Here is a 26,166-nt window from a genome sequence, read left to right as displayed (position 1 = left end):
AAGGGGGGGGGAACAACATGTCCTGTCCCTTCTGTCATGATTTGTGATTCTACGGCCACCCAGGTTCTGCTACAGAACAGCAGGGGTGGATCATTCCTTTCTCTGCCAAGCTTAGGAGCCACTATGTGTCAGTTCTGCTGGTCAAAGAGTTTTTGATACATTTTCAAGCATAGATGAAATCAAAGGTGGTGTCTTAGTAAGAGGATAAGGACAGCTGGCTTAGCTTTCCTTTGAGATCTCCTAGCCGATGGCTTCTGTTTTCTGGCCTGAGAAGCAGGGCCACAGACCTCGTTGCCCTCTACCACATGAAGTCTTTCCAGCAGCAAACCTGAGCCTTCTGGCAACCCCCTTGACTTCTTTGTATATTCCAAGTCTCCACTTTCCTCTACGGTGGCTTTGAGAAACCCAAACACTGCCCTCAGACGATTCTGTGGGACTGAAGTTTGTGAGGCATCTGGGAATCTTGTGATTCCCTTTGGACACTCAGTCACCAGGCTGAAGTATGGGAGGCAATAGCCCTTTTCCATCAGAGACCAAGAAGACAATACATAATACATCAGAATCTCAAGGAACCTCAGAGACAATGCAGTGCCCTCTCTGTAGAAGATCCGAAGATCACAAAACACTGTAAGTAGGAAACCTGCTCAGCAGCCTCAGGTCTACAAGGCCAACATGAGACAGATATCTTTGCTCTATACAGCTTCCCTGAAAGAGATAGCTGGTACCCAAGCCTGCCTACGCCCTTGCCTGACTCACCAACCCTATGCAATTCCTCCACCTGACACTGGGGTGCACTGGCATGCTGCCTCACCCCTGCCCCCAGGCAGATCTGCATGTCCACCATTGCTAGGGATGATTTACATAGTCTGTGAGAGAATTTTCCAAGAAAACACTCCACATAATTGGCCTTTGGTCGAGCTCTCCAGCCATGATTTATTTGTCTAGGACAAGCCAAGGAACGTCTCTCTCCACCTCTGCAAAGCCTCCGGTCCCTCGCCTCAAAGTTCAGCAAGTTTCTGGCCAGAGAATGTTCTTCCTCTCCTCCCACTCAGCCTTTTTTCCCCTGTGCCTTGCAATCTCATTTGCTAAATATACTAAGATGCCCTGTATACCATGGTCTGCAGTTCCAGAATGTGCCTGGCTTCCTTTGGCTGGGAGGGTCACTCCTAAATCACTCTGCTGGCAGCTGCCACCCATTTATATCCATGACCTAAGAGGACCGAAAGGGCAAGTTCTTCCGTAGAGATGCCTTCCGAGCTAGGCCCCTAGATTCTAGAAGAGTACAGGCTGCACTCAGTCTTCTAACCCCATACAAACCCTTAGGTACATGGTCACGCAGTAGGAAGAATAGGGACTCAAATGCTCAAAAAATGTTCAAGGAGCAACTTTCAGTTTGATCACTTGTTTGTAATTGTCCTGTGACCATGAACTAAGCTAAACAACTCTAAATACAAGCCCTGATGGTGCAATGACGAATGAGGGCCATGGTGACTGGAAGACATTGGAACTGGTAGAAGAAACAGGCTGAGAAATTCCTCTGCCTGGCAAGTAATTTTTGATTTTCACCAGCCCCATTAACAGAGCCCCTCCCAAGAATCCCAGGAAGGGTTTCCTGAAAGGTGAAGCAGCCTCTGTGTGTGTGTGTGCGTGTGCGCGTGTGTGTGCATGCGTGTGTTTGTGCGTGTGTGTGCATGTGTGTGCATGTGTGCTTGCGTGCGTGTGTGTGTGTGTGTGTGTGTGCGCGCGTGTCAGGAGCACGTACATGTGTAGTATGACTGTGAGGCTAGCGGACACCTTCAGATGCTGTTTCTGATCATCCACACAGTTTTAGCATCTGTTTGCTATTTTCCTGTTGTTCTTCTTGAGACAGTCTCTCAGGTCCTGTCCCTTTTGTTCACAGACAGGATGTCTTCAGATGAACTCTTCCTTACCAAGAAAAGGATGGGGAGAAGGGAGCCAGTATTGCTAGGAGAGATGGTCAATGTTGGGGTCATGGGGAAATGAATACTAGGAGCCAAGCTTTCCCCGCAGAACAAAGGAACATTCCTGAAGGATACTCCTCCTTTGGGCATTCCCAGAAAGCTGGACGCATCACCATAATGCCTAGCATGGTAGTTGCAGGCAGGATAGCAAACCTCTATGTAAGCACATGGGGTCCTGCGAGGGCTTAGAGAACAGAAATCATTGCCACCCCTATAAGTAGGAACCATAAAGCAGTTAAGTGACCCCCCACTCCCAATCCAGCCCCAGTAAGGCCATTCTTCAGGAGTGAGTAGGACAAACAGACTTGATCTTGGCTGGCAAACGAGGCTTTCTCCTCTCAGCAGCTCCAGGGGACTGGAGGAAAACACAGCTCGAGATTGCATTACCAATTTCTGTTGGCCTAACCCAATGAAAACCCATATCTAATTTGTTGTCCACTGTCCCTCAGGTCCCCTTCAGCATTTACTGCCTTCCAAATATCTTCCTCCCATTGAATATCTGTGTTTCAGATTATTCGTCCCCAGATGTATTAGGATGCATTTACTGCAGCTGACTCTCATCTAGTGATTTCCTGTCCATATGCCTGACAGCTCCAGGTCCCTTTATGTCACATCTCTGTCATTGGTAGGGTTTATAATACCTCTCCATTTAGGGCAATATACAGATTTAATTAGCATATTCTTTACAACCTTTTCTAGGTTATTAACAAGCATGCAGAGCACAATGGATACAACAATCCCCGTGCACCCTGTGGCCTCTGAATTGTGTCACGTGCCCTGCAAGGCTGCAGTGAAGGAGTCCGTTCAGTGCACTGAAAGAGCTTTGCACGAATTCCCTTCATCATGAAACAGGCTGAGGGATCCTTGGTCTAGTGTAATGAAAACAGCATTGAGCCAAGACCCATGTAAAGTCGATTCCAGTCCCAGATCCCACAGTAATAAACTGTGACCTTGACAAAGACACTTCCACATTTGTTTAGTTAGAAGTGAAGAAAGCCAGTGTAAGCCTCATAAAAGGTTGAAGGAAGATACTAATTACTCAGACACTGACAAGAACAACTTTTTACTAAGCTGCTAATATGTTCCAGTCAGTATGGTGTATATATTTCTAATGTTCACCCTAAACCTATGAGGTAAACTCAGCTTATGTTCTGTTGAGAAGAAAACCAAACTGCAAGAATCTCCGAACTTGCCAAAGGTCACGGTGACTTTTTTTTAAAGTTCTTTTTAGCCAATGAGATGGCTCATCAGGGAAAAGCACTTCCTGTGATGGCTAAGCATCTGAGTTTAGTTCCTAGAACCCAAGAGGAAAAGCCACATGTGGTGGCATGTATCTGTAATCTCTGACCCCTGCAATGAGATCAGAGGTGGAGACATGAGACTCACTCAGAGCCTAATGAACGACTTAGTCTGGAGGACCCAGCATAGTAAAACCAAGAAAGATCATCTCTCAACAAAACTGAAGGAGAGAATTGCTTTCTAAAAGCCATTCTCTGACCTTCACAGGCATAATGCGACATGGACACACACACACTCACACACACTCACACACACATGCATACGTGCACACACGCACACACGTGCACATACATGCATACACATACACATGTGCACACACACATGTGCGCATGCACGCACGCACGTGTGCGCACACACACACACACACACTAAAAGAAAAAGGACCAGTAAAATGGCTTAGTGGGTGAAGGGCCTCCAAGCCTGATGACCTGAATTCAAGAGCCGTGTGGCATAAACACTTAAATCAAGTTAATAAAAACCAATTTAAAACCAGTGTCTTGAATCTAATCTTTGCAGGTTTGACAAAACATAGGAATCCTAATGAGCTGAGCCTTCTCAATTCAAAGAAAGCAGGTGATGTCTAAAAGACCGGCTCCTGTCCTATCAAGCCCCCACGCTCCCCCTCTCCTTGAACACCTGGCCTTCCCTCTACTTGTAGCCTAGACTCAAGTCCTCTGTCCCGCAGAATGGCTTCAGTATTGAGTGACTCATGGTTCATCACAGCATCTCTCCTTCTTAAGGTATTTAAGTTAGCAGGTGTTGCCAGGGAGGGTGCTATGTTCTCAGATGAGGCTAGGAAATGTCCAGTCCACTTCCTTGCCCACGAAACTTACTTTCTTTAATTTTCCATTGTACACTAGACCATCCTATACCTAACCTTATTTAATCCAAGGAACCTATTAAGTAAACATTTTTTAAAAGGAAGAACGATAATAAAAGCCCTAGACAGGGGAGATGGTTCAGTCAGCAAAGTGCTTACTGTGCAAATGTAAGGTCCTGGGTTTGGATGCCTAGCATCCATGTAAAAGGCAGGCGTGCAGCATGCACCTGTAGCCCTAGCGCTGTGGATGCAGAGCCAGGGAGGGCCTGGAGCTTGCTGCTCAGACAGTGCAGCTAGATTGGTGAGTTTCAGACAAGTGAGAGAATCTGCCTCAACACAGAAGGTAAAGAGTGGTTAATGAAGATGCTAGACGTCAACCTCAGGTCCCATATGCATGTGTGTCTGCACAGACACAAGAACAAACAAGAAAATAAATAAAACACCAGAATAATCCTCCGTTGACTAGACTTTGAGAAAAGCTGAAGAAATGGACCAAAACAACCAAACAAACAAAGGTAGGCTCTCTGAGAGTATGCAGCCTACCAATGAGCTCTTGCCTACAACAGGATTACCAAGGCACAGACCTTGGAGAGGAAGGCCTGGACCAAATACTAGGTTACTCAGCCCATTAGGCAGTTGTCTATATCTGTGGCCTTGAATCCAAGGGATTCAGGGAAGGCATTCATTCATCTTCCTTAACCTTGGGATTCTCATTGATTGACTGGTCGATATTTCTCCTTTATTTCTCACTTCCCAACACACAGGCCTACTCTGATGTGAAAAGGATGTTTTTGGTTTGGTTTCTATGTGTTTTTAATTTCTTATTATTCTCTATGTCTGTACACAAGGTCAGTGTCCACAGAGGCCAGAAGTGGGTGTCAGCTTCGCTGGAGCTGGAGTCACAAGAGGTTGGAACTGCAAAGGGAGGGTGCTGAGAACCAGAGGCGGGTCCTCTGCCTGACCAGCAGGTGCTCTTAACCGCTGAGACTCTCCTCTTCCCCCACTCCTGGGAGTCCCAAGGTATGCAAAGCCTGGTGTGTTTCGTTTCTTAGTTTTAAAATTAAGTGATCTTTTTTGCATCTCTGTTACAACATACAGGTTTTATTACGATTAAAGTATAGTGAAGCCAACAGAGCAGGAGATGGAGATTGCAGCCACCGAGGAGTTCAGGAGTCACCATTCTGGAAAGGACCGGGCATGCCATGCTGTGCAGGATCACTCAGAGAAGAACCGAGGTAGGTAAGAAGGCTGAAGGAGGACAGAGCCTTTGTGGTGATTTTTGCAAGAATCAGTAAAAAAAAAATAGTAAGGTAATGTAAATATGCCCTGGGACCGAGCTGCTTGAATCATTTCAGGGGGCTTTGGGGTGTGGGGTAGCCCTGGGAGGACTGGTATAGAGGAATATGTCTGCTAGAACTAGATGAGCTCCCCATTGGCTAGCCCGTGTTTGAAAAGCACATTCCTGGGTGACTCATTTACAATATCCTAGAATTACCTAGCTCTGGGAAGGACAGCCTTTCCCTGGTCACCAAAGTCCCAGACGCTAGGATATCAGAAATAAAAAATATATAATCAATAATTCCAGCCCATGATGCCACGCGTCCATCAGAAGCTCACCAGGAGCGGCTGTGCTGTACTCCAAGGCATCTACCTCATTTCCCCTCCAGTCTCCCACTGTTTCCTTCTACTCAAGGTGGCCTTCAGCTTTCCAGTACTACAAATAATACTTTAATGAAAATCCTTATACACACCTCCTCACGGACCTATGTAAGAATTTCATTGGGCTATATATCTTGGAATGGAATTGCTGGGTCAGGGGGTATGAGTATATTAATTCAACTCAGTGAAGCCAGCCTGCACTCCAGAATTGCTGCTTCATCCAGATGAGCACAGGCCCCTCCCTAACATCTATAATGCTTGCCATGGTCCACTTTTGTAATTATTCCAGTCTGGTAAGCACAAAGTGATCATTTATTCTCATACCAATTTACATTTCTCTGATTTCTACAAAATTTGATCTCATTTATTTTTTGTTCCCTGTAACCTCCTAACACATGCTTGCCAAATCAATTCCAGGTAAGCAATAAACACCTAATGGGAAGTGCCGGAATAGATTTTATTTGAGACCTGGTGATGCACAAGCCACCTCTCTCTTGCCTACCCCTTCTTAAGTTCATGCGCAAGGCACTAATGATAGCAGGTACGCATGCATCTTTATTTTCTTACTTTGATGGCTGAGACCAGAGATAGGTACAACTATCTAAAAGACAAGAAGTGAAGTATGGCACATTATATTATACAACATGTATATATACGCACACATAAACATGCAAACACACAATGTGCTTATCTGGTGATCATAGATGTATTTGTACCTATATATTGCACATATACTGTGTTACTGTAGACAGTTTCCCCTTCCAATAAACTACAAACCTAATTCAAAGTTGTGCATCGTCCTTCTCTCAAATCTAAAACAGCAGAGATGTTGCTGAGATGTTGGAGAGATGAGCTGTCATTGGTTCATGTAAGGGCCATTAGTGAGATTAAAAAGAAAGTGAATAACTAAAACTAATATGTGAATAGGTGTCTTCTAAAAAACTGTCTTCTGTATGCATGATTCATGATAACCACACATACAACACACAATCAACTGGTGATACTTTCACTGTGGGCCAGTCAAGGAGGGAGAAGTAGGGGGGCATTAAGTATGAATACTAGGAGCCAGAAACACATGCAAAACTCTGGTGCTGACCACAGGGACGCATACGAGTATCACCACCGGCATTTCTCTCTCTCACCTCTCTCTGTCTCTCTGTCTCTCTCTGTCTCTCTGTCTCTCTCTGTCTCTCTGTCTCTCTCTGTCTCTCTCTGTCTGTCTCTCTCTCTCTGTCTCTCTCTCTCTCTCTCTCTCTCTCTCTGTCTCTCTGTCTCTCTCTCTCTCTCTCTGTCTCCCCCATAAAGAAGACCTTACTAGAACCAAGAAAAGTGAGCTGGCTGCTCCAAACATGCTTCCACTAAGGATTCTCAGAAGGAGGTGCTGTGGCATGAAGACCCACCCCACACAAAGAGGGAAAATACTGTACTGCTCATTTAAAACAAGAGCAAACTCTGACATGCCACAGGCTTCTGGAAGGGGTATTTGCTTTCCAGAGTCTCTGCTCTGACTCATGTAGATGGGACAAATGGTGCCCTGGGCACACTCATCCACACATCAGCCTGAAATTGCCAGTAAATCACTACTGCAGTAGCTAATAACAGCCATAAAGCCTTTTGAGTTTTACAAGGTGTTTATAATGGGTAACTCACTATGATTTAGATGAAAAACATGAGTCAGCTCCTGAGACAAAGCTGATATGGGGACAGTGGCCTTGTGGTATGACCTCTAGCAAGCATCCAAATAAATCGCAGAGTCTCCCTCTGGCCCAAGGCTGGCCATTGTCTTGTACATATATTTTCAGAAGCTCAGCTGTGGAAGAACTGAGCCCTGGAGAACTGGGTCTTCCCTGATGACAGGCCACAAGGAGAGAAGCAATCCACTCAGGGTAACTCACTGACAGGAAAGATGAGAATGTTGTGTTTAGTGTAGAAGCATCTCTAAGCATGGCTCATGGGCAAAACAGTAGATTAGAAACTTCCTCAGGCCTCCACTTGAAAAAAATATAGTCTGTTATAAACTGTATTGTGTTTTCTAGACTATAGTATATATACATTATTTGTATTTTCTACCATATATTACAAATACATATTTATATACACACATTTAATGTGTGTGTGTTTATAACTGATTAAATCAAGAGAATTACAGAAGTCCCAACTTTGGGAAGAGGGTCCAAGATCTGATAAGGAGTTTGAAGGACTGATGAGTAGGTGAGGATACTAAGTCAATTTCCCAGGAATTAAAAAATTGGTGAAGACATTAGGTAGCAATGACTATGGCATGTAAAGGAACAGAAAGAGAAAACTTGAGACACACACTAGCTTAGATAAGCCAGAAACAACACACTGTGAAGTGACTTTTCGTGTGTGTGTGTGTGTGTGTGTGTGTGTGTGTGTGTGTGTGTGTGAAGAACTTGAGACACACACTAGCTTAGATAAACCAGAGACAACACTGGAGAAACTGTGAAGAGGAAGTGAGATCAGGAGACACAAAGAAAAAGATGAAAGTTGGCATCCAATGACCATAGTAATCCTAGACAGGAGATCCTATGAAAAACACACGATTCCTCCCAGGTGAGGATAAACACAACTGAAATATATCTACAAGATGGGAGTCTTTTCCTTTATTAATAAAAGGATACTAAAGTGACTTTTCATATACATATGTGTGTGTGTGTGTGTGTGTGTGTGTGTGTGTGTGTATGCATGCATGCATACATACATACATCTTGGTTTGGCCTCCTATATTCCAATATGCTGTATTATATATATTCTTCCCTTTGCTCATTATCTTTTTTTCCTTCTCCTGGTTCTTTGGAAACTTTTTAACTTAGGTTTTGTGCTTTTGTTTTTGGCTTTTGAGACAGGGTTTTTTCTGTGTAATAGCTCTGACTGTCTTTATTCTCACTCTGTAGTCCAGGTTGGCCTCCTTGAACTCACAGAGACCCACCTGACTCTGGCTCTGAGTGCAGGAATTAAAGGCCATCACTGCTGGCCTTGACTTAGATATTTTATTATCAAGATTTTCTTTTTCTTATCATGTATTAGTTATGGTCAATGGCTGTAATAAAATACCTGAGATAAAACAGCTGGAAGAAAGTTGGGCTTAACATTTTAGAACCTTCAGCCCACAATCGTTTGCTCTCATCCCTTGTATCTGTGGTTGCACAGAGCATCATGGGAGAGATGTGTAGCAGAGCAGAATGGCTCCTGTCATGGTGTCTGAGAAACTGAGGAAAAAGACAAAAGAAAGGCCTAGAACAAGGAATAGACTCAAATAACCAACCCTGCCCATGATCCACTTCATCTAATGAGGCCTCACCTTCTACAGTCTCCACCAACTTAAAACAGTCTATTAATTATAAGTCTATCAAGGTTTATTTCATTGATTAAGGCCAATATCTTCACAATCCAGTCACTGAGAAGTTTAGCACCAAACCTTCAACAATGGGCCTTTTGGGGGACACTCCTTATTAAAACCAAAGAAATGTGATATTGGCAGCCATCTAATGATCTACCACAAACCTCCCACGTAACCCCAGGGACACTTCACTACTACAAACCATGCATTATTCAGGGTCTCTAGAGGAACAGAACTTATAGAATTTATATTATATATGTAATATATTTCCACATATATAATATATATTATGTATGGAAGGGGAGTTATTAGAATGTGGTCTAACTAGCCCGACAATTGCAGTCTACCAATGGAAGGTCAAAGAATCCAGTAGTTGTTCAGTTCAAGAGGGTGGATGTTTAAGCTAGTCTTCAGTATACACCAGAATCTGGAAGAAGTGGGCTTTAATGCTGGTGAAGGAATGGACTTGCAAGGAAGAATGAAAGCAAGGAGGCAAAGACCACGAGCTTCCTTCTCCCATGTGCCAGAGCATTTCACATCCAGGTCTGAGATTAAAAGGCTGCCAGCAGAAGGTGTCGGTCAGATTAAAGGTGGACCTTCCCACCTCCAGATTGAAAGTGGGTCTTCCTACTTCAAATGACTTAATTCATTCAAAGCCCCATTCATTCCAGGAGGAACCATCACAAATCACTTAAAATTCTTCTTTCAAAGGCTTGCATACATTTAATGAAACCTGCTCAGAGTGGCTAAGTGTCCTTTTCCTGAAGAGATCCAGTGACTGTCATAAAAAGAGGCAGACAGCATGAATTCGGCTTACCCACCCAGAAGAGTTTGCAATCATGAGCCCATTTTTTTATGATTCCCCCTTAAGAGACTAACCTAAAATCAGAAAGATTATTTGAAAGCTTTTGTCTATCTGATTCTGAAAGAATGTGCTTAACAACAAAACTAAAATAAGTAAGCATATAATGTATATAGATAAATTTATTTAAAATATTCAACCTGTATTATCAATATGCTTTATCAAGCATATACAGATGAAAAACTATTATAGCACCAAAATACTATGGAAGAGGTCAATCTAGGAATGTATTTGTAAGGAAAATATTTTCTGGAAGTGTTTAGGTTATTTTCTAGTCAAATCATTCCAAACAGACTGATATACTTAGTATTAGATGGTTTGTAGGTGGGTGTGTGGATGGATGGATGGTTAGATATATGATAAATGGACAAGGTAATGAATTGATGGGTAGACTAGATAGGTGGACAGGTGGACAGATGTACGTTAGATTAATGATGGACAGTTAGGGGATGCATGGATGGATGGATGATGTACTGGATTGATAGAAAAGATAGACAGGACAGTGGATGAATGATGGATAGGTTTATGGATAGATGAGTAGATGAATAAGAAGGCCTGAAACACTGGTGTTTATGATTATAGAAATGAAAATTGAATGGAAAACAAGACCTCCCCCCAAAACAAGGCACTTACTGAAGACTCCTTTGAGCATTTTGGGAGGATGAGAAGAGAGAGAGAATGCTATGTGCTAAAGACTCTCACATCCTAGACGTGTACCTTCAATCATCTAATGCTGCCTTCAACCTTCTAGTGAATTACAGTGTCTGTGGGTTTCATGAGCTGATGTCTGGTGCTGACGTTGTCCCATTGTGTATGTTTCTGTTTAAACAGCCACTTGAAGAGTTGGAATTAGGATGGGTAATTGAAAAAAAAAACAGAACAAGTTCCATTCACTTGAACCAAGATACCAGAATCTTTAATAGCCTGATGCACAGATCCTGGGTTTGGAATATTTCATTTTCAGACCTGGCTTTAAAATGTTCATATTCTTGAGACTCCGTTCATATTTCTTCCCATCTTGCTCTCTGGGTGATAGTGTTATTGAAGCTTGACAGGCTTAGAAGCAACCCTTTTCTGAAAACTGGAAGATCTTAAGAAGATCCTTTTATCCTCAAAAATTCAGAGTCTCTTTCTTTCTAAAGACACCAGAAGAATGTCTCCTAAGTTTGAAATCTAAATGATAAGATCATAAATAAATGACAACCTCCCAGGAAAGACTGGGAAACCATGACCTTGAATATTCTACTTCCTTCTGCACGGCATGAGCTTGCTCCAAATAGAGAAGGAATCTGTCTCAGTTCATTTTTTAAATATGAATTTTTCCTTCCAGTGGTCATGGATAGCATAAATTGCTATTAGCTGTGACAAAGACAGATAACCTGCCCTACGGGAGAGGGAGAGTAAAAAATCTGAACTTGCTGTCATTTTCTTATGGCTTGAAGACCTTCTCCTGTCTGTGGTGCATCTCAAAAGTTCACCCTGCTACAAAGCTTGTTTTGAACAAAAGTGACATAAAATATCGCTTTCCACCTTTCCTGGAGAAGCTTCTGGCTGTCATGGGCTCCGGGAAGAGGGATGGAACCAGGCTCTGAAATTCAAGCATGATTAACAGAACCACTTCTCCTCCCCTCTCACTCTCCAACCTATGCCTTGGGGTGACTGGGGTATATGAGACACATTTCTGCAGTGTTTAAAACCAAGTTCTAGTGGTTTGGAAATGGAGGCTGAAGCAATCTAAATGCATAAATGTACACATTATTTCAAGGGCATGTCAGGGCATCCCATGAGTACAAAAGAAGTCTGGGTGTCATGGAGCATGAAGAAGAAGAGTAAGCCGGGTCCCAGACTAGGACAAGCCAGCACAGTCCCCACTGGGCAGATTCAGGAACATTTGCAGGCAATACATCTAGTCCTGATACAGACACATCTAATTGTCTGCAAAATATCATCAGCTCTAAACTAAGGCACTACCTATGTGCCCTCGATTCTCTTAAGAGAATCCCAAGGATCTGATGCTAGTGTTCCTGAAAATGCCTTCCAAAGTTAGTATTTTTTCCATCTTCACATGCAGGACTCACATGATGATGATTTTAAAAAGTAAACTCCTTAGTGATACAGGAAACATCTTAGTTTTATGAGGTCCCAGTTGTTGATTGTTGGCATTAATTCCTTAGCAAATGAAGTCCTGTCCAGATAGTCCTTTCCCACATTCATATGTTGTAGGGAACTACCTGTGTTTTCTTCTAGCAGTCTTAGTATTTCAGATTTCATCCACTTGATACTGACGTATTAGTCCAGTTTTGTGCAGGGTGATAGACATGGGTCTAATTTCTTACTTCTACATGTGGACCTCTTGAATTCCCAGCACTATTTGCAGAAGATGCTGTCATTTCTCCTGTGCGTATATTTGTTTTGGTTATGAGTACTCATGTTTGGTATTCTATTTTATTTCATTATGTTTGTTTTTGTACCAGTACCAGATTGTTTTTTATTAGTATAGCTCTATAATATATCTTGAAGTCTGGAATTGCAATTCTTTCAGTATTCTTTTTGCTCGACATTGCTTTGGCTATCCGGGGTCTTTTCTGGTTCCACATGGATTTTAGGGTTTTTTTTCTATTTTGGTGAAGAACATTGTGGGTATTTTGATTGGGTTTGCATGGAATCTGTAAAATGCTTTTGGTAGCTTGGTCATTTTCACAATATTAATTCTACCAATCCATGAACATAGTATTTTTTCCATTTTCTAATGCCTTTCTCAGTCTTTAGAAAGTTGAAGCTATTATTGTAGAGGTCTTTCACCTCCTTGACTATGGTTATCCCAAGACATTGTATTGTCCTTGATGTGATTATAAATTAGAGTGTGTCTGAGATCTCTTTCGGCATGCTTTGTGTCCTGCCATTTTGCTGAAATTGTCAATTGTTTCTGGAAGTTTTCTGGTGGGATTTTTGGGATCTTTGATGTGTAATATCGTAATGTCTGCAGATAAGGATAACTTCATTTATTCTTTTCCTATTCATATCCCTTTAATGTTTTTCTTTTGCCTTATTGTTCCATTAGTGCTTGCAGAACCATGTCAGAAGATGAGTGGTGATAGTGAGTGGCGGTGTCTCATTCCTGATTTTAATGCCACCGCTGGAGATTTTACCACTTAGGATTGTGTTGGCTGCGGGTTTGTCATTCTTCACAGAGTTGGAAAACAATCCTAGAACACATGTGACACCAGAAAAGACCCCAGAGATCCAGAGCAATCTTGAGCCAAACAAAGAATACTGGTAGGGTTGCCATCCCAGAAGTCCCACAGAAAGTAAGTTTGCCAGAGCTTGAAACCTAGCTGCAAATCCCTAAAGCCTGTGTCCTTCAGCATGTCACCATGTCATTTCCTCACAGTCCCCAGGGAAATCTCATCTGGTACTGTGGGGAGGCAGAGCTGACCCTGCAGGACTCCGAGCTGGCCCTGATGTTGGGGGAAGGTCTATGCAGAGGGCACACCACAAAGTCATGGATAGATTCTCAGAGCTCATTAAGCCCAGAGCTTTACCCATGTAATATGTGGTCAAGTGCAGGCCTGAAGGAGACACACATGGTTCCCAGTAAGGTGGCTGCTGGGATGGAGCATCAGGGAGTGCTGGGTGCGACAGACTTCACCAAGCATGTCAACATTTGCTTTGAGGGACTCGGTGGAGCTACTGCATCCATTTGCTAGGGCTGACACAGCAAAATACCATACATTAGATGACTCAACTAACACACATTTATTTTCTCATATCTCCAAAGCTATACATTCAAGATCAAGGTGTTACTCTCTTTCTGCCTCTCCCAGTGTTTGTCCCTTTGTGCCTGGGAAGATCCTGGTGTCACCTTGTGTGCCTTAATCTTCCTTCATGTCAGAACACAAGATAGCCTGGGTTAGTATTACCTTTGCAGTCTCATTTGAACTCTATCCTTTCTTTAAAGGGTCCATAGCTAAATACAGTCCCATCCTGAGTTCCCAAGAGTACAAGCTTCAGCATTGATTTGGGGAGGAGATACAGGTAGGTTAAAATCCCTATCAGTCACATTTTCCAGTCTCATTTCCTTCTTCCGTTAAAGATGCTCATATCTCTAAATTCTGCACCATGGGAGACAGGCAGAAGTGAAACATGCCATTTAAAGACAAGGCCAATGAATCAATCTCACACAATCCTCCATGCTCTCAATCTTGCTCCACCAACAAGCTGAGTTCAGTGAAGGCCTCCAGGGAACAAGACAAATGCATCATCACTGCATGAAAAGAGCCCAGAGCCTTGAGTGATCAGATACACCCCTCATTCTCCACCTAAGAATTTTCAGTGGACTGGAGCCAAGCGTGCTGCCAAGATCTAGGGAACATTTGTTTTCATAGACAGACTTTCCGGACTAATACACTCAACTTAACCAACTAATACTCTTTCAAGCACACATCAATGCTCATCAAATTTTAGACTAATACCACTTCCCCAGTGAGTGATCCAGGTGGGCTGTGGCAAAGAGAGAAAATGCATTTTCCCTTCTTGGGGTACCAGGCATCCTAGTATAAACAGCCTCCTGAACCTTCTCTGACTTACAGACTCTGAAGGGGGCCTCCAGCCCTTTTTCCCTACAAAGGCTAGTAAATGGGAGGAGAAGGGAAGGTGCAGATAATAATGATCCTTTCTTATTTAAACAGGCCACTTTTCTTCCAAATAATGCATTTTTTGTCAGCTCAAATATCCCCCTTTGATAGAAACCTGAAAATAATTAGCCCTAATAGGGCGCTGTGAAGAACACTGCACAGGGAGGAGGGAGCTCTTAATAGGAGCTTTCCACTCCCGACCAAGCCACCCTCCCGGCCCCCCTCCCCACCAAAAGAAATGTAACAAGGAAAAGATTATAGGTTCAGAACCACTCGGGGAGAAATACATATTTGGAATAAATGCATGAAATCCTTTAAAAACAGCGCACGATGAAGACTTTGTGTTTAGTTTGATTTGCTTTCCAAATCACACAGGCTGCACAGTTGCAAACAATGTTTAAACAAGTGCAACCCCTGAGAAGTGTGGAGAGATTTAAGAGAAAGAAAAGCGAGATCAGCCAGCCTGTAATCTTCTTTTCTCTTTTTTCCTCCCCAAAGCTGCATTAAATTGCCTATTGAGAACAATAACATATTTGTGCTTTTATAGGTAGAATGATTGGTATTATGCAAAGATTTGGCTAACAGTCTGAAGGCACATTCACACTGATCAGGACTTCATGCTGTGAATAATTTTCGGGATGCTCAGGGGAACCCATAATTCCCTTGGACTGCAACTTAGCAGGTCAATGTGTGCTTTGTAGGAGTACCTACAGAGTCTAAGTCATTATTAACGGAGCCATACCAACCAATAAGATTCTAGAAAACATTCCAAAGAGGGTCTTGAAGTATTAAACGTAACTCAAGACCCACTTCTTTCAAGCCCGGTTGGATGCCATGTCTCACCTGGAACAGACCATCAACTTGAAACGTGGCACCTTGAAATTCAATCCAGCACCTCAGGTTCATAGGGTCACACTTGCATTCCAATAAGCATGGGGAGGTTAAGTTATCCCAGATAAGAAACTTAAAGGAAACACACATGTACACGCACACAGCTGTAGACTCAGAACTCCAGTGTTGAGCATACCAAATCCAGAAACAGGGGAAACATGGCATGGTAACTGATGGTACTCAGAATAAATTTGACAGGGAACTACACGGTTTATGGTAGGAATAGAAGAATACAGAGAAAACAAGAAAAAATTGGCTGGAAAGTAAAGTTTTCAATATATAAAATCTGCGGTGAGGGGAAGAGAGGAAAATAGAAGGTTGTAAAGTTGGCATATGGGGAGTACATAGGAATGATTTCTTTGTTATTATCTGTCTTACAGTTTATTTCTGTGAAGAGACACCATGACCACTGCATCTGTTTAAAGGAAAACATTTTATTGGGGCTTGCTTACAGTCTGGAGGGTTAGTCCATTACCATCATGGTGAAGAACATGGAGGCATGCAGGCAGACAGGGCACTGGGGAAGTAGCTGAGAGTTCTACATTCAGATCAGCAGGCAGAATGAAGAGAGAGACACTGGGCCTGGCTTGAGCTTCTGAGACCGCAAAGTCCACCTCCAGGGACACACTTCCTCTAACAAGGCTATATTTACTTTCACAAGGCCGTGTGTCCTAATCTTTTCAAATATCGCCACTCCCCATAGGCCATTTCCATCCAAACCACCACAATATCCTTTAGTAGGATAATACCACTGTTTCAAAAATGAATAAAAATAAAATAACGTGAAATGGTTCCTTGACGTTTTAATCTCTGATTATCACACAGATGTCTGTGTCCAAGCTTCAAAGGCAAGCTGGAATATAGCTCTCCCAGCCCCCGCTTTAGAAAATGTGAGAATCTGTCAGAAAACTGGTCTGTGAATTGTATTAATTGACTGTGTGGATAAACCCTTCCAGAACAGCCCCTGCCAGCTGCTCCACATGAGACGTGGATAATCATGCTGTCCACAGTGTGTACAGCCAGTGTGTGTACACATGTGTTGTATGCAACGGCGCAAGGACACAGAGCCTGAGGAGCTCCACATCAGAGACATCCCTTTGAGACACTGCTGATACAGCCAAACATAAAGGAGCAGCAGCTATGGCACTGACTCCTTCATGGAGACACACTGAAGCCTCTAAATACAAAGGCTAGACAAGGCTGGGTGGAGCACTTCACATCCCTCTCTAGGAGCACGGAGAGACTGAGCCCCACACCTGTGGACCAAGCACATCGTCTATCATCTGTAACACTCCAGTACCTTTGAGAGGTGAGTGAGGCTCAGATCCTTCAAATCATCCCCAAATGATGGCATTGAGCCCTGGAGAGCTCAACTTTCCTAACCGTTTCTGGAACTTAGAATAGATTAACAACGAAGATGTGGCCTAAACTAACTCATTAACAACAAAAAGGGTTTGAAAGAATAGATTTTTGAAAACATATTACGCATTTATTATTTTATTCTATTTTGTGTGGGGGGGTATATGTGCCATGTGTGTGGGGACACCACTCCTATGCTTGCATCAGGTCACTCAGAACTGAAGGTTGAGGTATTTTTGGAGCTTCTGGCTGGATATATGGGTATTGGGAATTGAACTCTAGTCTTCATTTTTGCCTCAATGATGTTCCTTATCATTGAATAACCTCTCCAGTCCCCAACAATTGTTTGGTTTTTAACTGAACACCTACTATGGGCTACGCTTCTTATTATTAACACACATATATTTGGCAGATGGTACTGTCTCCATCACTACATGACTCAAAGTCAGAGAAATGGGGGGACTTGTCCAAGGTCACCTTTAACTGCTGGCCAGGGACCTGAATACCAGTCATTGGACTGAGACTCTCAGCAGAGATACTTTTCCTCTCTGACACACTTTAGGGACTGAGCACGGAGTGCTTTTGCACAGGGTCTACAATTAGTTGTCTGGTCCCAGTTGCTAGCAGGGTAAACAACGTCTGATAAAGCCACAGCACTGTAAGTATTTATTACACTGCAACCCAGCTGCCAACTGCCTAACCATTTTAATAAAAAGCTATTTTCTAAGGTTTATGTTTTATTGCGTGTATGACTCCCTTATTGGTTAGCATTTTGGAGTTGTGGAAAAGGTTATGAATTTAGAAACTGGCTGCATTCATATCATATTTAAAACTTAATGCTATTTTATTAAAGACATATGGGCCTCTAAAGTACACATATTAAATGTCATGTAAGAAAAGTAGCAGTTTAAATCATGGTCAAGTTCATTTTTGACGTGACTCCTGAGGCTTCCCAAGATCTGAACTATTTCTTTGTAAATCTGGCAGTTTAACCGCACTCATAAATCACTTTCAAAGTGTATTATTTCTTAATTTTACTGCATTAGAGAGTGTTTGGCCTACACAGTGAACTGTTTGTAGCAGTTACTTGAACAAAGTTGCACATTAATCCCACAGTGCTTGGAAAAGGGAGAGGGGAAGGGAGAGAAAGGGGAAAATTCTTTCCTCCCTGGGTGCTTTCTCCCCACTGCACATTTTCATTTGTACAAACACAATCCCTGATCTTCCTGTTTGGCCTCTCTCATCTAAGTACAAGTTGCCAGTTGACCATGGAATTTTTCTCAATACAAGGAAGGAACGAATCCTTTGTAACTTAATCTTTTCCCAAACAGCCCATGACTAAAAATCAGAATGCATGTAGAAGTCAGGCTCATTTTTTTTAACACATTATACTTAACGGATACTTTTTTTTAAAAATGTGGATTTGTTTAATTCAGCACTTGGCTGTTCTGTAATTATCTCAAGATCTGCTATCTCCACCTTGGGTTTCAAAGCCCTTCTAAAGATGAGATAATATTCTTTGGACGTGGGTAATAAGCCCCCTGCCTCACTCCCCAGCCTTTTCTGTTCTGCTTTGTGGCTGAAGGCAGCCTGATCCCAATGACAGATTCCAGGATCTAAACCTCAGCCTTGACATCCAGATTTGCCAAGGGAGTTAGAGGGGGATTAGGAGAGTTGAGTCCAAGGTCATCCAAATGAAAGGGCTTAAGGGCTTACTTCTGCACCAGGCATCTTCTCCTGAGCTGGGGCTGTGAGAAGACTTCCCTGCAGCTGTCCTGTCGTCCTCTGAAGTCTATCAGTGACCCCAGAGCCTCCTCTGTTGTCCACACTACACAGATCCTTGAATGCTTCCTTGGACCTGCATGCCTCTGTCCACCATTCTTCTGGAACAAATGGCTTTGCTCTGTGCTGTAAGACTCCCAAATTCAGAAGCCTCATCCTCCCAGGAAGAATGTATGGTCTCCTTTCCCCCTCATATTTGGGAAATGGACGCTTAGTGAAAGCTTTGCCAATTATTCCCTAAAATAAAAATCTTAGAAAACTTAGTGAAGCTGTGTGGGGTAAGGACAGGGCTCTCCATTAGGGACTGAAATGTGTCCTACAGAAATTCACTTGTTGAAATCTTAAAATCTATTGTGACTGTGTCTAGAGACAACCCCAAGGAAACCATTAAGGTTAAATGAAGCCTTGATCCAATAGAGCTGCCTGTGGTTTATAGGAACAGGAAGAGATACTCTTTTTCTTTTCTCCATATCTAAATATGACAATAGGACATAAGAAGCAATGAGATAGTTATTCATATTCCAGGAAGAGAGCCAGCATCTGAACCAAACTATGCTAGCATCCCCATCTTAGAATTCTAGCACTGTGAGAAAATGGAGTCGTGCTCATTTGGCCTCTTGAGTATGAGGCATTTTGTTATAGCATCTGAGCTGACTGATGCACATCCATATATCCCAGCATTTCTTGTAAACCAAAAGTATCCTCTCTACGGCATGCCACAGACTTTTGAAATGGCACAGCTAAGAACATTTGCTGTCAGTCTCTATGCATGAAAGAGACTGCCAGTGCTGTCCACAGATTGTATTACTTCATCCTTACAACAGACTCTGAAGGACACACTATAGCGCCTACCTTCACAATGGAAAGGCAGCATGAGGTATAGGCTCAGCCTGTCTTCTAACACCGAGCACAATCCTAAAATGTGGGGTACAGCCACCTTCTACAGGGAACACAATTCCAACAGAGCCCACAGACAAGTGAAGAACTGTAGGTATTTTGTGAAGCATGATAGGTACTGTGCTGTTGTACTGAAGGCAATTTCTCGAACCATGTCAAGAACAAGAACAAAAGCAAAAGCTGAGCAGGTGGGAGGGATACATAAAGGGTGCCAAACAAAATACGGACAGGTCACCAAGCCAGATAGTCTCTGTGACACTCCCAAGTGCCTGACAGCAAAAAAAAAAAATGAACGGTGACGTGTACATTTCACTCATGAGCTAAAAGGTTCACTAAGTACAAGCCCCACTTAAAATCCCACACATCAAAAGGGAAATTGTGTGTGTGTGTGTGTGTGTGTACAAGTTGTGCACACATACACAGAGCCTAGTCAGAGAGCATCAGTTTGCTGTTGAAAAGAAATAATGAGTTCTAATTCAGGTAATGTAGCTCAAAATTTACTGCCATATTTTAAAATGCTCATGAAAAATAAAATTACCCCAAAGCTTCCTCAGTGAAAAGACTGAGTAAAATTGCTGCCACTGACAATGGCACCGAGCGTGGCTCAATTAACATCAAAGGCATCAGAGCGCCAAGCGTTACTGATGGCACCCTGCCTGCTCCTCTAAGGTGCTCTGTGTAAGAAGCTGAGGAGCAATGGGAGAGCAAATTGTCCCGGCAGCTCTTGGGGACCCCAGGGCAGATCTGCCATGATCTGAGTGACAGACAGGATACATAAGGATTGGAGAGAGTGTTCATGAGTCCCCAAAGGTAATCTACGCTGACCCATGCAGGCAGAATGGTGGGGAGATGAAACACACTCCCTGGATGCAGGGAAGGTAGCAGGTTTCCAAGCTGGATCTAACAGCTGAGTAGTCCAGACATTATTCAAAGTTTTAGGTGAGCAAAACAAGTTCTACTTCTGAATGACTTTTAGGACAACGGATGCCTCTAGGTACAGAGATACTTTATTTGAGTGGGAATTAGGGCTCTTTTCCTTCTGAGTATCTACTACTCAATAAACCCACTGTTCAAAGAAGGAAATGCCATAATTTAGGCTCTTTTCTTCTGTCTTTATTTGTTCCATTTTTCCTCTGTCAGACAAGGTTCTTTTGTATAGCCCTGGCTATCCTACAACTAGCTCTGCAGACCAGCCTTGGCCTTGAACTCAAAAGAACGTCCTGCCTCTACCTCTGCTGGAATTAAAGGTGTATACCACCACACCCTGCTATTTACCAAAAGCTTACCTGCTCTACACACACACACACACACACACACACACACACACACACACACACACACGCATGCACGCACACACATGCACACGCGCACGCGCGTGCACACACACACACACTGAAATTTGCCATTTAGAGACATTCAGGAAGACTGGTGGCTTTTCTTATTTACCTCTTTACATGAACTGAGTTTCTGGGAGTGCTGGGGATTGACAGTGATCCACACATGCTAGGTAAGTGCTCTGTCACTATGCCACATCTCCTCTTGTGCTCGAAGCTGCCTCTTTTTCTTTCTATTACAAGTTTGGGAGCTCAGGGGTCTGGAAACGGAGCTCAGGGCCTTGCATGTGCTAAGCGATCCCGCTACCATTGAGCCAGCCTCAGCTTCTTCTGTTGCTCCCTGGTACATTTAACTAAAATTTCTTGGTACATTGAGATAAAACCACAGTGCTTTGAAAACATAAGCCTAAACTGAAATATCCGAGACAGATAGCACAGCCGGATGACGATGTATGATCTTCCCCCAAAACATGTTAAGCTCTTCATTTCTCAGTCTTTTAATTTCACTCTTTGTGCTAGAAATTGAGTCATTTTTCTTCTTAGGAATGACTGAGCCTTGAAAAGTCACCCCTCAGTAGAAAAATCATAGATCCTGTAGGAGAAAGATATTTTGAGCAAGAACGTGCCAAAGTACATTTGGGGATGTCAGGACTCATAGTCAAGACAGTCACTATGAGATCTGTGATACCATTGGCCTTCTCCTTACTTTTGCCTCTGAGTACCTTATCACCCCAGCACACACTACCACCACTGCCCCTGAAGATCTTTCCCACAATCCTAAGGAGAGAAGGCTCTTGGCCTTGAACCCCATGGCTACTTAAGCACCAAGAGGCTGGGTGTTCTCAGTACCAGGTGACCTCAGACCAGAGGATACCCCTTATTCCACACAAAGTTCTAATGCTTGCTTTCCCCAATGCCCAAGAACTCAAAGACCACACCGCTCAACCATTCCTGCCACTCCAAACCTACCTAGGAAGGATCATTTTCACCCTCAAAAGAAATCACAAATTGAGCCTAAATGTGGAGCCTTCTGTTGCCTGCTTCCTCAGTCTCTGCACAATCCATGTGTGTCATCACAGAACTCAGGGAATGGAGTCACAATATCAGTATGGGAATCACATAGATCCCCTATTAGTCTCCCTGACCTTTGGGTTCTGTCTCCACACTTATCCAGACCTGCTTTATAAAACCTAAGTAAGATATACAATGGAGAGATCCCAAGGTTTGAAGTTGACTGTCCTAAAGTAAGATATACAAGGATAAGCTCATGAGCCATGGGACATCCTCCCCATCCCTCTGCTCCATGAATCTGGATGTGTATCATAGATTCGATACAAGGGGGGTGAAATGAGACATGTATTAATTAAGTAGCTAATAAAATACCTAGTAGACAGTGAACACTGGGCACATGCTAGGTGATATCCGAACTAACACCCTGAAACACTTTCTAGGCATTTAGTAAAATACTACCGTGCAGCCAGGCAGCTCTTAGGCAGGCCATGCTCTCCTCAGTAGCATCAGGAAGCCTGCAGAAATTCGTGCTAGAGACTGCAATCACCTCATTTAATTCTAAGTTTTGTCAGCATCATAGGTATTCTTCCCTTACAGGAGCTTCCACAGTCAGGGCACAGAGAAGGGCACCATCAACTTTAGACAAAATACATTCTGGCACGCTTCTCCCAAATGCTGGGTTCCAGACATAGTGCACTTTCCCACCGGTCTTTATCTCATCCGTCATGTTTAAAGAGTCAGACTTGTATGATCCTCTGTCTTATGTCTATTCAAATATCATTGAACAAGGTGATCATTTCAGAAAGCAGACTGCAGGCAAATTGAATCCGGCTATGAGGACAGTGTGAAAACTATTGGCTCCATTGGAAACGTAACACTGTTTCCTGGGCCTTGGAATCCATGAAGAGTAGCTTCTATAGTAGGCTCAGAGGATTCTAGAAGAACCTATAATTTTTACCACTTTCCTCATCCTTGATGGCTGATTGTCAATTTCTTCGAAGGATCCAGAATCTCCAAAGAAGCAAATATGTCAGCGTGGCTGTGAGGGACTTTCCAGATTATGTGAACTGAGATGGGAGGAGCCATCATAAGTATGAGCAGTACCATTACATGGTTAGGGTTCTAGGCTTCAAACAAGGGGGACAGATGCTAGCTAAATCCCAATATTATCTCTCTCTGCTTCCTAGCTGTGGATACCATTTAACCAGCTGCCTAAGTTCTGAGCGCCATGCCTTGCCCAGCGTGATGGACTGTACACTCAAACTAACTGTGAACCCAAACAAGGCCTTGTTTCCCTACTCCGCTTTCCTCTTGCATTGCGCTACAGAGGCACATCATGCCTGACATCTTCATTGTGGGCTTCAGATCTCCATCTGAAGGCAGGGTTCTTTGCTTTCAGCTCATTGCTACCCCAGTGCAAGGCCATGGAAATGGTTTCCAAAGAACAATGCTCTGGAGGCGTTGCCTCAAGACAGGAGATGCCATGGTGTGAAAAATCAGAGGTGCAAATCCATCAGAGAGTTCCCCCTCAAATGAATGTGACAAACAGTAGAGTCAGGGACAATAATGAAAAATAAACAAACCACAAATGTTTGGCTTCCAAAGTTGCTTCTAAACATATTGCCTAAGCATTTTCCAAAAAGAAATTAATTAAAAAATTCCCCTTCTTTTTGAGAGTAACTAAAAATAGAATTTGAGTGTGTCTCAAGACAAGAAACATCTGTGCAGAAACAGAAACAAAACACAGAACACAAACACAGTTAGGTGGTTAGAAACATCCAGAAAATTAAGTGACACTTATACCTTTTGTTCTGGATATTTGGCACTGCAGAGAATTTTGAACATATATTGACTAAATATCTAGTTAACTACGTGAGCTGTACCCGTGGCTCACAAACTTTGTTTATGGGGAAGTCCGGGTTAACATAAAATACAGTTGGTATAAATCTGGAGGTAGCCTCTGATGGACTTTTTATCTTAATTTCTTTTAACTAATTTATGTTAGTGTATGAATGTTTTGCCAGAATCTATGTATTTGTACCACATTGCTATCTGGTGCTAGTACAGGCCAGTATAGAGCACTGATACCCTGGAACTAGAGTTACAGACAGCTGTGAGCCAGAATCTGGGTGCTGAGAATCGAGCCCAAGTCCCCTAGGAGAGTACACAGCGCTATTAACTGCTGGGCCATCTCCTCAGCACTTTGTTAGCCTCTTCATGTTTGCCCTTGGGTTAAGTGAGGGTAACTGAAGAGATCAAAGACATACACACATTATTTTAGAATAACAAAGAATGTATGAAAACACTAGGTTAGGCATCAAAATAACCTGATTTCATGACCCAAAGCAAGCCACTCAGCAGGGCTCCATCAAAGAGCAGATAACCTCCCTGGTAGCAGCTGCAACAGGAAGAAATCTCCTTTCAGTTTTATGTAGACTTGCAGGGGCACCCACATACTTCTGAGAAAAGCTATTTCTTAACTTTAAAAGCCCTATTAGAAGAAGGTGTGTTCTGACAGGAAAAGTTGAGGAACACATTCAGAAATGGGCTACAGGAGTTACAGACCACACCCTTGCCTCACCTAGAAGCGCTGCCCAATGAGAAAGCTGGGGAACAGATAGTATGGTAGCCACAGGTCTTTGTATCAACTCTAGGTAGTTCTGGAAAAGTAAATGTCCAACCCAAAATCTCTCTCTTTGTCCAGTCCAGAGGCCTAACTCATCTCCAACTGTTCATGGTTGAGGCACTTGAATAACTGGCAGGCTTTGGGTATGAAACTCTCAACGGGCTTTGTTGTTCATGGTTCCTGCCCTCCTATCTGTGATGCAAGATGAAAGTAAACAGGCCCAGTTCACAGTTTCAAGGAGCTGGATTCCAAAAATGGGCGTCTTCCTCACCAACAAAGAACTGGATTCTCTTAATCCCATTGACCATCTTTATCTTACATTGTCTTTCTCATAGAAACTCCTAAAGACAAGATGAGAAAAACTGACTTTACATTTGAGAATGTGAAGCCTGGGACTGTATAGAGCAGTCATAGGACCAGGTGATTCTTGGTGTATTTCCAGGGCAAGTACACTGAAGTTTATTCCTTTGCCAATTTTCTTTTTCTCCCTTTCTTCTTCTTCTTCTTCTTCTTCTTCTTCTTCTTCTTCTTCTTCTTCTTCTTCTTCTTCTTCTTCTTCTTCTTCTTCTTCCTCCTCCTCTTCCTCTTTCCTCTCCTCTCCTTCCCACCCCACTTTTCTGAATATCTGAAGACACAACAATCAGTAAAACGCAAGCTAGACAAAACATTACTCATATGCACACAAGACACACATTGCCCGTGCTGGGAACCCAGGCGTACTACATAAGGAACATAGAATACCAGTTCACATCAAGACTTCATGTATTAACTGCACTTTCACCGTATGAAAACAACCACAGAAGGAAGCAGAATCATATGCACCTGAATGCTTTCCAAAACAAGCGGTGATGCTCAGCCCAGCACCCCTGTGTCTGCACCCCCTATGGCTCCTCTACGGGTCTCAAGATTAAACAGCTGGCAGCCAACTTTGTGTGTGTGCATGTAAACAAGAGGGCTCCGCTTTAAATAATTGTGTCAGAGAAATGACAACTGTGCTCTTTGCCAGAACAGGGATGAATAATTACAAAGCCAGGACATAATTAAGCAATTGTGACTGTCGGGATGTTGAGCTGCTTCTCTGATGTGCAGGGCTGGTGTGTTGCCATACAAGCCCTCCTGGACAGGCTTCTGCGCTCCTTTGATCTTCATTTCCCAGTGTAGCAGTGGGGTCGTGGTTGGTCATTCTCGATGCCTTTCACTGGGGGTCCTGAGCTTCTCAGTGTCTACTTCATTGCTTTCTCTATTGACAATGGTTTGATTCAGTGGCCAGTATTCGACAAAGATAGATATTTTCTTTAAAGTTTTGGGAAAGGAGTAAATCCTAGCTGTTGCAGGTCCATTAAATGTTCATACACACTACACACACACACACACACAGAGAGAGAGAGAGAGAGAGAGAGAGACTCATACAGAGTGTGCCTGTATGTCTGAAAAAGCCACTGGAACATTAGCTATCAGTTTCTCACAAATGACAGCATCTTTCCATAAAACAATTCAAACTCAGAAGAAAGACAGCTATGAATCAGCAAAAGGCAAAGGGCAGTCACAGAGGCAAAAATGTGTCATCAGGAGCAAGAGCTAGAGAGAACTTGGCCTGCAGTGTCCAGGCCTGCCAGGTACCAAGGCAGACCTCGGTGACACAGGAGACA

At 43.1% G+C, this 26,166-nt stretch overlaps 1 protein-coding gene across 3 annotated transcripts in view; it reads right to left on the bottom strand.

The window, feature by feature from the left end:
• Lrmda (leucine rich melanocyte differentiation associated) overlaps nucleotides 1-26,166 on the bottom strand; it is a 990,353-nt gene that overhangs the window by 376,249 nt on the left and 587,938 nt on the right. The window lies entirely within an intron of this gene.

The sequence above is a fragment of the Mesocricetus auratus genome, unplaced genomic scaffold (genome assembly GCF_017639785.1).
Source record: "Mesocricetus auratus isolate SY011 unplaced genomic scaffold, BCM_Maur_2.0 Super-Scaffold_100053, whole genome shotgun sequence".
Classification (NCBI taxonomy): domain Eukaryota; kingdom Metazoa; phylum Chordata; class Mammalia; order Rodentia; family Cricetidae; genus Mesocricetus; species Mesocricetus auratus.
This window is presented reverse-complemented; position numbering and strand designations above follow the sequence as displayed.